Genomic DNA, 12,942 nt, shown 5'->3' on the forward strand with positions numbered 1-12,942 from the left:
TACCAATATTCTAGCTTTTACTCTCCTGGTACTTTCCCATATTAAATGATCAGTTGAACATGAGAAAATCAATTTGGGGTATTAGATATTAGTTTTTATGACAAGAAGCATCACTTATATTCTATCTACAGCCGTCTAGCGCTCTAACGGTCTCGCCTCTCATTTGCAATGCCTCAAAACCCCCCAGCAATAATGCTCCCTTCTGGTTGTTTTTGGCAAGCCCTCCAGTGCTCATGGCATCTCCACCCTTCTCATGCCTCCCAGACTTGCTCATGGGTCCCTAGCTTGCTGCAACAACACCTTCTCTCATTGGCAAACCCCTGTGCATAGTGCTTTCCTCTACTCATGATATTCTCCACTTTCCTACACTCAGGCTCATGCCCCACGACATATTTTGCAAGCCAACCCCTAGCTCATAACCCTTCTTAGCCTTGGCGGATCCCCGGTAAAAACGGCCTTCCTTCTATTCTCTGCAGAAAAATGCCTTGCAACCTCATTTTCTTCCATCCTTTGGCCTCCCTATTTTTAGGCTCCCAAAGCCTTCCTTCAATTGTAGCCTTAGCCCCTTGAAGTCCCCAAAGGTACTTCCCTCTTTGGCGACCTCTAGAGTAGTTGCATCGCTCCCTCTATCTCGCTTTATGGCTCATGCTAATGTTCAAGTGAGCGTTAGCTCCCACTCAAAAATTAGAGAGAGAGAGAGAGAGAGAGAGAGAGAGAGAGAGAAAATGAAATGAAATGAAATTTTATATTAAACGTCTTTAAAAGGCCAAAATGACCTATGAGACCAAACTATTACAATCTTGGTGGATCTAATCCAATATCTGGGTACAAAAATAAAATGAAGTAAAAATGAGGTGAAAAGTGAAGTAAAGTGAAAGACCAAAACGATCGTCCTCATCATCATCATTAGTGCCCAAGGATGCCTAGCAGCGAGCATTTTTCAACTAAGTACTACATCGATCGCTAAAGAGCTCCATCAATGTCCGCCTCTGTAAATAGTCATATTGGATGTCTCCCATGTTGTGCTAGAATAGTATGTGGGGGAGAGAGAGAGAGAGAGAGAGAGAGAGAGAGAGAGAGAGAGAGAGAGAGAGAGAGAGAGAGAGAGAGAGAGATTGATTTAATTATCATCCGCGGAGATCAGATATGACCATGGGACCAAAACAAAACATTACATCTGTTTTTTTGGGGTGAACGCGTTAGATACATATCAATTAACGACTTAAGGTCCATCAAAGGGGAACAAAAAATGATAAGAACAAAAACAAAACCTAAGGGGTTCAGGTGGAGGGGGAGCTTTCTTGGGATTTAGAAACTCCTAAATGATGGCTTTACCACCACGATAGACTGCCCATTTACCTTGTTTACGAGCTTCATGCATCTTCTTGAGCTCGCTTGCTTTATGCTTGAGTTGGTTTGTAGTCAATCCCTCGGCGATCCAAAGCTTTGTCCCCTTGAGGCGGTAGGATTGGCGAAGCAGCCTTGTCCATTCTTCTTTATTATTGAAAGTGAGGATACATTGGCCAGGTGGTGCATGCCTATGCGTGTCGTTGATCCAAGAGACAATGTCGGGCTCGATGTCGATTGGTTGAAGAGTGTCATTAAGCTTGGTCATGGCTCCTTCGAGGGTGTCCTCCTCGGTGCACCATGGTGAAGAGAGTCCTCCAATTCTGATCTTGAGGGCAACGGATTCTTGTAGCCGGCATTCTTGTAAGGCTGCTTGGATTTTGCTATCGATCTTCTTATGTGCTGCTGCATTGGCTTCTTGTTAAGCCGCATTGACAATCTCATTGAGGGAAGCTTCAAATTTGTGTTCTTTTGCAAGTTGTCAGGACAAGGGCAAGGCCAAGGAGTCATGGACTGGGCCAAGGGCCGGAGTAGGCAATGTGGAAAGGGAATCCAGCTAGGGCAAAGGGCTTGGAGCAAAGCCTATATAGTGGGAGGTTGGGAGGTGGATTCCAGGCTCTAGTCACCGCTAGGCTTTACACTGGTATCAAAAGCAAGGGTTTTATTCTAGGCAAGGGGGGTGGGTCGTGGACCACTGCTTTTTTAGCATGCACATGCAATCTTTGAGAAAAAGGAAGTTGGAGGCGGGCATGGCCGCTTGCTAAGCGGGAAAAAAGCACACCCAAGGAGCGTGTGCAGGCGACCTTGGCCGAGGGAGCGCCGCAGGGTCGACCATGGCAAAAAGGGGCGAGGCTTAGATGGTCGGGGTCGCGCTGACCTGCTGAGGCGAACTCGACACGGGCCGAGTACCCCCAAGCAACGCCGGGCCTGTTCTCTCTCTCCCCTACTCGTTCTCGCCGCCAACAAAGCTCGCTACAACTTTTTTTTCACATGACAGGCACCCAAAACCCTTAGGGTTCTTGGACAACAAGATTTTTTTTGAAGCTTAAGGGTGGGTACCCACAGTCGGGTTTTCCCCCTTTTCTTGTGAGCAATTAAACTTGTTCCCCAGACACCATACGTTCTTGGCTACGTCATGCGGTTGCAGAGCTGCAACTATTTGCAAAGCGCAGTAAATTCCGATTGTTCCCTCACAGTACCCATCATCAACAGTTGCTTTGAAACCTTCCACCGACTACAACAAATCTAATCAGTACCCTTGAACATGTGAAATTAAGGTTCACTAAAGCTTGGACTACCAACAAAATTGATGGTCGCTTCAAGCTTGGAGCACGAACGCAATTAGCCTACATCTACGAGATTCTTTCTCTACTTCATGTATTTTTCTTGCTAGTCCTTCCACTGCACTATGTCGCCATGGATTCAGATATCAATATGACTTTTGATTTCGAGCATCATATACCTGATCCTACCCATGATGGCTCATGGTCGGATGCTCTCACAGAGAGTGCCCGCGACGCTACGGCAAGTGACGACGCATATGAACTGCTTGATATTCAAGAATTTTGTGCGCTTCAGACACGCATATTAGTCACGGAAGGCAATTTTACATCTCTAAATGAAAACGTCACTAAATTATCCACATTAGTGATACAACTTACGTAGCAGCAAGCCAAGGCCCTTATTGCCACACACATGCATGAGCAAACTGCTACTCACGGGCAAGGCCCTTTTGATCAAGGACAAGGTACATCTCTAGATTCTTTGCACACTCTCACTACAAAGGAGGTGGATGAGTTGTTAAAAAACACCAAACCACCGACTTTTAAGGGAGAAGATCGAGATCGCAATAAGGATGCTGTGAATATCTTTCTCAGCAAGTGGGATGGAATTCACGCCTTACGGCATACTCCGGACGCAGTCAAGCCTTACGGCGTACTCCGGACGTAGTCAGAGCACTACAAACAAGCTTAACTCTGAAAGGCAAGGCCTACAAGTGGTGGATTTATCTCAAGGAGAAGAATATCATACCACAGAGTTGGGCAACCTTTGAGGCTATGTTTTGCAAAGAATTCTTGCCTACAAATGAGGCAAATCGGAATTGGACGGCTTGGGACATGTGTTCCATGCGCCAATACCCATCATTACTTGAATATATTTCTCACTATCGGGATCTTATCCTCAAGTTGGAAGGACTAGACACCTTTCAGCAAGTATGTGGGTTTATCCGCGGTCTGATGCCAGAGCTTAAGAAGCACGTCAAGACTCAGGACCCTAAAACACTTGAGGAAGCCATAGTGAAAGCACACATTCATGATGATCCAGATGAAAAGAAATCACATGATAATCATGTGCCTGCTAATACACATGGTAATATACGCACACAATATGGGCACAATAAAAGGAAATTTATAGTAGCCAATTCTGAAGCAACTAAAAAACCCAAGGGGTCCAGGGGTCCTCTCTCTCCTGAGGATTTTGATAACGCTAAAAAAGAGAAATTATGCTTTCAATGCTTGGGAAGCGGTCATGGCAAAAAGGATTGTCCCAAGGGAAAATTTGCTGCTTATGGCAAGGAGAAAGCAATGCACACGGTGCAATTGTTGCCTCTTGAGTCTTCCCACGATTCTCTACAGTGGAAGTAACACACACTGAAATGGTGCATGAATGATGTCTCACAGCTTCCATGTGGCAACAGACCTTCGAACCACATGAGTTAGTATATATGCACGGATCTCTGCAAGGGCACAAGGTGCACATCTTGGTAGATGACGGTGCTACTCACAATTTCATCAATTATGGATTGGTGAAAAAACTCAAATCGCCTCAAACACCGAGTACCCACCGCTACAAGGTAGCAATGATGAATGGATATGATGTCGAAATCTGGGATACTCAAGTCCGAGCTGTACCGTTGGAAGTACAAGGGTACTCCACATCCTTGGATTTTCAGGTTATGAACATGGAGAGGGCAGACGTGGTCCTTGGTAGGGAATGGTTGCATAGCCTAGGACCATCACTGAAGCATAGCTATGAGCACAACAGCTTGAAGTTTGAATCCCATGGCACACATGTGTTGTTGTTATGAGAGAAGGATGTACCTTCTTCACCACTGATATGTACAGCTGAGCTTATGCAGCTCGTTTCTGATAATGAAATAGATCAAGTTTTATCGCGTTACTCATTGTCTCATTTTCTCTCTAACATTGAACCTGTTGAACATTCCTCAACGCCGCATGCTTCTCTCTCATGTCTTCCACCAATGGCTACTTCCCAACAAGCAAAGGTTGCTAGTGATTTAAAAATTTTATTAAAGGAATTTCACAATGTTTTTCCTAATGATTTTCCATCAGGATTAATGTCAACACGATTGGTGCAACATAGCATCGATGTGGTTGCAAGCTATGCCAAGGAATCTAAGTGTGATTTTTTTAAGGAAGAAATTCACTATCTTGGGTATGTTATTTCAGCTATTGGGCTACATAGGGACCAATCCAAAGTCGATACAATTTGGTAGTGGCCTTCTCCTAAAAATATGGAAGAGTTACATATTTTTTTAGGATTTGTAGGTTTTTATCAAAGATTCGTTAAAAACTATGCTAATATTGTTGTTCCCATGACGGACCAACTGAAAGGCAAAGTCAAAGCCTTTCAATGGAGACCCGCTCAACAACATACTTTTGATACGCTCAAGGATGCATTAGTTACAGCTCCAATACTAGCTATTGTAGATCCTTTGAAACCATTCGTTTTGGAAACGGATGCCAGTGACCGTGCTATTGGAGCAGTCCTGCTACAAGACGCGCGGCCAATTGCATTCAAAAGCAAGAAGCTTGATGCAGCACAGCAGAACTGCTCTGCTTATGAACGTGAACTCTACGCAATAGTGTCTACCTTGAAACCATGGAGACATTATTTGTATGGTACTCAGTTTGAGATTGTGTTTGACCATGAAAGCATTAAATGGTTTACACAACAAACCGATTTGAAGGGTCGGAAAGCCAAGTGGACTGAGATTCTTCAAGAATATGACGCCAAGCTCCGGTATCGTAAAGGATGATACAATGTGGTGACTGATGCTCTTAGTCGTATGCCAGAGATCAATTCTCTCTTGTTCACAGAACTTCGTAGTGAATTTTTGGATTCTCTAAATATGAGCAGGATGACGCATATTCCAAAGTGTGGAGCCATGTACAAATGAGGGATCCTTCTCACTCTAATGATGGTAGTGTAACGTTAACCTCCACGCATAGTTCTCCTCTGTCGAGTGATGAACTACAACGATGGAAGCATTTTACCATCGACAATGGGTACCTACTCTATAAGGGGAGAGTTTGTGTACTGACGGACACAGACATTCGGCGCCAAATTCTTTATGAATGTCATGGTAGTCCAAGTGCAGGGCACCCAGGTATTAGAAAGACTTATGCTCTCGTACGACGACAATTTTACTGGCCATGTTTACATGGCTTTGTTCAAGATTATGTTTTGCATTGCCAAAAATGTCAAGTTAACAAAGCAGAGCGCGTGAAAGCAGGAGGACTCTTACATCCTTTGGAGATTCCCAATGGTAAATGGGAAAGTATCTCTATGGATTTTATTGTGGGTTTACCAACCACTGTACGAGGTCATGACTCAGTATGGGTGGTCGTAGATCGATTGACTAAACTATGTAAATTTATTCCAACCAAATCGACGATTAAGACTCCATAATCAGCCAAGTTATTTGTGGACAACCTATACAAGTATGGCTTGCCAAGTAACATTGTCAGTGATCGTGATCCCAAGTTTAACAGACATTTTTGGAGGGTTGTGTTTAAACGAGTCTTACCATACCCTGAGCAACATTGTCCGAGCGAACACAGATCCGAGCAAACAAATTAAGGAAGTGAATCATAATACATGAAAATGAACTCAGCAAGTTATAGTATTACAAACACTATCCCATTTGTTAATAACTAAACTCTACATCACAATTACTTGCCAATAATTCTCTAACTTCTTTAAGGAGTTGCTTTCGTCTCATCAATGACTTAATGTTTATCCATAACACAAATTACGTTATCAAATCATTAATACAAGAGAATTCCATAAAAATTGGACAAAGTTTTCTTTTTAAAATGAAAAAAAATTCAAACTAACCATGGTCCATTGGACACCTCACATGAGGATTTCAAAATATTCACTTTCAAAATCATACAAGGAATGACATGTCCATTTGTCAATACTTAAACTCTAGATCATAAGCACTCGATAATAATTCCAGACTCTATGAAGAGTCGCATCCGTCATTAATGAAAACATTGCGTTTATGACGCGGTTCACAGATATGAAAGTCGTATCGCAATTGCTTCGCCATCCTTTGAGCCGCTGCCTCTACATAGATCGGCAATGCACTTCCACAAACAAGAAAAATTGAATGTAGTCAATATGCATGCACTCAAAATTCAATCTATGGATCTCATTAATAACATTAAACGTAATTCTTTCGCAAGATACATAAATGCCAAAAAGTGAAACATAACATAAAGACCCAAAACACAGAGCAAACAAAATAGGGAAGTGAATCATAATACAAGAAAATCAACTCAACAAGGTACATTTTCACAAACACTATCTTATTTGTTAATAACTAAACCCTACATGACAAACACTTGTCAACAATTCTCTAGATTCTTGAAGGAGTCGCATTCGTCTCATCAATTTACAATGTTATGTATTATCCATAATACAAATTATGTTGTCAAATCATTAATACAAGAGCCTTTCATATAAATAATTGGACAAAGCTTCCTTTGTAAAATGAAGAAAATTTCAAACTAACCATGGTCCAATGGACACCTCACATGAGGATTTCAAAATATTCACTTTCAAAATCATAGAAGGAATGATATGTCCATTTGTCAATACTTAAACTCTACATCATAAGCATTCGCTAATAATTCTTAGACTCTATGAAGAGTTGCATTCGTCATCAATGAAAACATTGCATTTATGACGCGTTTCATAGATACGAAAGTCGTATCTCAATTCCTTCTCCATTCTTTGAGCCACTACCTCTACATAAATCGGCAATGCACTTCCACAAACAAGCAAAAGTATATGTAGTTATTATGCATGTAATCAAAATTTAATCTATGGATCTAATAACATTAGACGTAATTCTTATGCAAGATACATAAATGCTAAAAAGTGAAACACAACATAAAGATCAAAAACACAAAAGTAATGTCAATGTCATAGTAGGAGCGAAGTCTCACTAGTCATCATAAGGGTCGACACGTGATAGCATGTCACCCTCATCCTCAACATCTAGAGAGGTAGATGCCTCCTCTCGGCTTCGCTTTCTAGGGAAAAGCAAGGGAACCACATAGTCTCTAATAAGAGACTCATCGGTGTCAAGCGCATCACATGCTCGTTCAGATGATAAGCATGTAGCCAAAACGAGAGCTGTACCACACCCAAGCTCCAAACAAATACCTCCACGTCGACAAAGCAGCTCAACAAAAGCTGCAACAAAAGCCTGGCTCCGCTGCATCTCACCCCGCCAAGGCATCCCTGTTCCTGATCTAGCTAAGGAAGGCTCCGAAAAATGGTGTGTCATGAACAAATCTAAAGGCTGGAGACCCAAGCAACATAGTGGTGCTCTCAGCCACAAAGCATGCTGGCTGCATCCCAATCCTGTGTACCATAAGTAGCATAGAGCACTGGCACTGCAAATCAAATTACAAAACCACAACATTGAAGAAACATTGAAGAAAGAGCCTCAACAAAACTATACAATACTGAAGTCAAAACAATACCTGAATTCGACCAGATAAACTCTCAACATATCCATATGAACTATGATGGAGCACTATAATGCGACGATGTACCACCATCTCTGAAGCACGACAGAACCTCTCCACCTATCCAATAACCTCTCCTATTCATAGGTTCTTGTAAGAAAAAACTACCGATATTATGAAATAATATTAATGCAAGTAATCAAACACAACACAAATACCTGCAGTAGAAGCCATAATGAGCAGCCATCCAGAATCTACAAGTGTAGAAAAAGTCAAATGGATAGCAGATCGTACATGCTCCTCAGTGCAAATATCCCAACGAGATGGAGAAGAAGAACCAATATGCAATCCACCAAAAGGAAGATCCAAGAAGACAAAATCTACGGCCCACGAAACAGACTTTCCCCCACGAGTGTATGGCACACCGCTTGAGCGAACTCGAGACATATGTTGATGCACAAGATTCCACGATGCATTGCGAGTACCCTCTCTATAGTTTGCAGCGATAGAAATGTAATCGCCAACAATAGCAATACATCGTGTATCAACAGGAAGCATTGGTAACACAAAGGAGACTCCAAAACATAGACAAATTGTATGCTCCTCCTAACAACAATCAAGCCCGAGGAGTCTGCGACAACATATTTATGATATGTGAACTTTTTCACAAAGTATTAATAAAAGTCAACAATAAAAATTCCGACACTTACCATGCTCTAGAACATCCTTCACAATAGTGGTATCAACCACAGTCTCCATCCTCTCACTAGACAAGTGGACACCTTAAAAGACATATACAACAGTTTTTGAACCTACAAGAATCAACAGCATGAAAACATAAAAGTTAAACAATGACATAAGCATATCTGGTTGTCTCGCCTCTGAAGTAGCAGGTGGTGGTTGTCTCGCCTCTGCTGCTGCATCCCTAAGCATGGTTTCTCGAAGCTCTTTCTCTCTCTCAAGTATGTGACCCTGCACCATATCTAACCACCATGGACATGTATCTCTCTCCCATGTTGTCAAAGTGGGCATGCTAAGGGGGGAACATATATGTGTCCTTTGACGCAGTCTGTGCCCACTATCTCACCACAAATGGGAGAGTTGGCAAGATCCCCTTTGAAACCAAAAGTGACAAAAACCTAACAAGAAACAAAAACATTGAACACATGACTCGATAGTGACATACAAAGCAAGATCAAAATTGTTACAAACCTGTAAGCCAATCGTTGAGCTGCCATTCGAAAAGTATCAACTTTCTTGAGTGCTTGTTTCTCTACATCTTTGCTTTTGGCCTCCAAAGAAACCTCCAAAGGATAGAGAAAAGGCCTAGCTTCAAACTTAATTTCATCAAAGTAGAACCCCAATGTGCATTCATGTGGCAATGGTGCCCCTCCTGGCACATTTGAATTGTCCAAAACAAGTTGTGTTGCTCTCTCATAGACACGAGCAAGGTAGCCCTCTCTACGCACCAACTACAAATTTTTTTAAAAAAAAGCAAAACACCACAACAAATATTATTTCTTAGACAAAGCAAGCCAAACATTAAATAACTAGTAAATCATACTCACTGTCGAAACAAATTATCTCCCTTCTTCAAACCAAAAGCAGTCCTTGTGATCCTATCAGACTCGAGTAATGAAACCCATTGGATTCTATTCTGCATAGGGGCATCATGGAGTGCAATCAAGTTTAGCTTCTCTAAAGTTGCCCAGTTGTCATGTCCCCATTTGAGTGACATAATCTTTGCCAACCAGTCTATCCCAAGATTGGGATCCAAAATATTCAAGAGCTACAACACAATACAAAGAGCATGAAGTTTTACTTCACATCCATAACAACAATCAACACAATGACTATTTCTTGATTATATGGTGAAGTGTACCTTTCCAATGTGTTCTTGATATTTATGTATTATCTCACGATGGATGCTCTTCTCCTCCGTCTTCACATCCTCTACAGGCATTCCTTGCTTGAGTTGAGTCAATCTAGACTCTTTCTCTTTAGTTATTTGAATCTAAAAAAGAAATCAATTTGTCTAAGAGTTATTCAAATGACTTCAAAATAATTTGCAAGCAAAAAAAATACAAAACTCACATCATAAACTAGCATGCCAAGGTAGCGTTGTGTGAGTGGATACCAAGGTTCTGCACCTTTAGCATACTTTCTTCGCACAGATGCAATTAGTTTCTGGTCTTTGTCGGGGAGAATTTTTAGGTAGCTTTCATGTTCAAATGCACATATGTGATTGGTGTTCACAATCTCATCCCGTATGTGAGTGGCCACCAAAGCATGCATGTTCATACTGCAAAAACCCATATTGATTTGTTTCCATAATAAAGTATTCAACAACAAGATATATGCTTTAGTAGATACTCACACATTCATTCGTTGCAAGCTACTTAGCAATGCAATCTCAGGAACCTTGGTGGGATCTATGATAGTACAAAGGACCCTACAATGTCTCTCCTTTGAGGTGGAAAACTTCTCTTTGATAGCTTCAGTCCATGCAAGCGTGCGATGGTTGCCCTCCCAAACATAAAACATCCGGTCTGACAAATCTGCAAACCTTGGTTGGCTTTTGAGCTCCAACTCATACTCCTCATTGATTTCTATCCAAAGAGGATCCCACTTTTCCTTGATGTCGTCTTCAAAACAAGAAACCAAAATTAGTGAATTCAAAAAGAATTTTTAAGATAGAAATTCACTTAACAAATTTAAGAAGAGTCAACTTACCTGTAGCAATGGTTTTCTCTCTCTTAAATGTCCAAAGTGAAACAATGAAAGCTCCCTTTTCTTGCATATATCCTTCCCTTGCAAAAGCCGTTTTTAATCCACCTAAATCATCTCTTAAACCTCTGACTCTAGCATATGGAATCAACCTACACAATGGTATAGGAGGACAGTCGAAGCAACTGAACATATGTGTGGTCTGAAGTACATCGGCACCTCTATGCATAAAAATATTTTGCTCCTTGTCAATCTCTGCAGCTGCAGTTACCTCATCTCGCATTTCCCAAGGGATAATTTGAAGTTCGTTTTCTTCAGGAGCCAATGTGTCATCAATTTCATGCAAAGACCCTTGGTAAACATCCACAGAGTGAATCTCTTCCTCTTCAATGCCATGACACTCTCACATTTGTGTTACTGACACTGATGACACATGTTCACTACTTTCAAGTGGTTGTGTAGACTTTTCATTACGTAGACTTTTCTTTAATCTTCCACGAGATGGACTACAAATGAAATACACAATCAACATTTGAAAAAATTTGTACATTGCCTCTAAACATGAACTTTAACATGCATGTCTATAAGCAATGAAAACTTGCCTCTAAACATGAATGTTAACAATGAAAACATTGCCTTTAAACATGAACGTTAACATGCATGTCTATAAGCAATGTTTCAAATAGAATTTAATCTCTACATGTCCATTGGAGGAGACAAAATCTTTACATAGTCCATTGGAGGAGACAAAAAATAAATACTATCTCCAACAAAACATTGCTTGTAAAGATGCACGCTAACATGTAACATGTATGACTAGAACCTCTTTTGTGCATAAAAACAAATTCTAGAAATACAACAATATATTCTGCTTCTCTAATGAAACATTGGTTTTAAACATGCACGTTGACATGCAAGTCTTTAAGTTGCCCTTCAATAAAATACACAATCAATCTTTGAAAATATTTGGACAGCACCTCCTTTGAATGTGGAACAAAATTTCAAAAAATATAATAATCCAATGGACACCTCACATGAGGGTTTCTTAATATTGAATATAAAAAACAAAAATAATCTCTTTTGAAACATTAATCACTTTTCTCTAAACATGCATGTTAACATGCAGGTTTTTAGACACTAATTGACATTTTAATTAATCTGAAATTTAGCAAGCTTGGATGATTTGAAAGCTTTTTTTCATATGTAAACATCGTCTCTATTCATTCACGTTAACATGAAGGTCTTTAGACACTAAATAAAATTTAGCAAGCTACAAACATTCTTGTCAACGGGTAGTTCTAGAAGCAATTTGCTTTTGTAAAAATATATACATTATTTTTTATACAATTTGCTTTTAGGCATGCACATCGACGGGCACCTCTACGTGTATAATAATGACATCAAAAAAATGGTGAGAAAATGTACCTAACAGGAGGGTGTCCTTTATGTCCCGCCATTGCTCCTCTCCGATTTTTTGGTGATGTTGGCATGGAGATGCAAGCTTTGCGTCGATACTCGGATGACAGATGCTCTAACGCTCAGACTTTGCAGGTGCTTTCTCACCTGCATGTGCAACTCAGACTCATAACCATATTTTGAAAGCCTCAAGAGACCACACGCTCACGGTGAGCATGTCTCAGTAATGTCTCACTTATTTGAGAGAGAGAGAGAGAGAGAGAGAGAGAGAGAGAGATGGATGTGCATCTGTTCAATAACTCTGAATACGTGCTTTTGTAGAGACCAATACCACCGAGGAGTAAACAGCTATAAGCTATAAGCTGAGTGCATTCAGTCATCATGGGTGCGTGCATTCTATACTCTGCACATTCTATACTCTGACGAATTGAACTCGTCACATTCTATACTCTGCACATGTGTACCAGTGCTCGAAATAAACTGTTTTCCAAAACCTTGAAACCATGACAGAAAAATCTCTCAATCGAAAGAAGAACACGGTGATCAGTATAAGCAGTCAGTAATCACCGACCTAAAGATCAAGGACTTCATGAAAAGGGAGAAATGAGAACAGACTCTGAAATTAAAAGAGAAAAGAGAGAAAAGGGGAAATAAGTCCTTTCAA

General features: G+C 40.7%; 2 pseudogenes; both read right to left on the reverse strand.

The window, feature by feature from the left end:
• Window positions 1–7,606: 7,606 nt before the first annotated feature.
• On the reverse strand, window positions 7,607–10,244 carry LOC147452976 (uncharacterized; annotated as a pseudogene).
• Window positions 10,245–10,508: 264 nt separating this feature from the next.
• On the reverse strand, window positions 10,509–12,319 carry LOC147452977 (uncharacterized; annotated as a pseudogene).
• Between the last annotated feature and the right edge of the window lie 623 nt (window positions 12,320–12,942).

This window comes from Adiantum capillus-veneris, chromosome 8, assembly GCF_014529385.1.
Source record: "Adiantum capillus-veneris isolate H3 chromosome 8, ASM1452938v2, whole genome shotgun sequence".
Lineage (NCBI taxonomy): Eukaryota > Viridiplantae > Streptophyta > Polypodiopsida > Polypodiales > Pteridaceae > Adiantum > Adiantum capillus-veneris.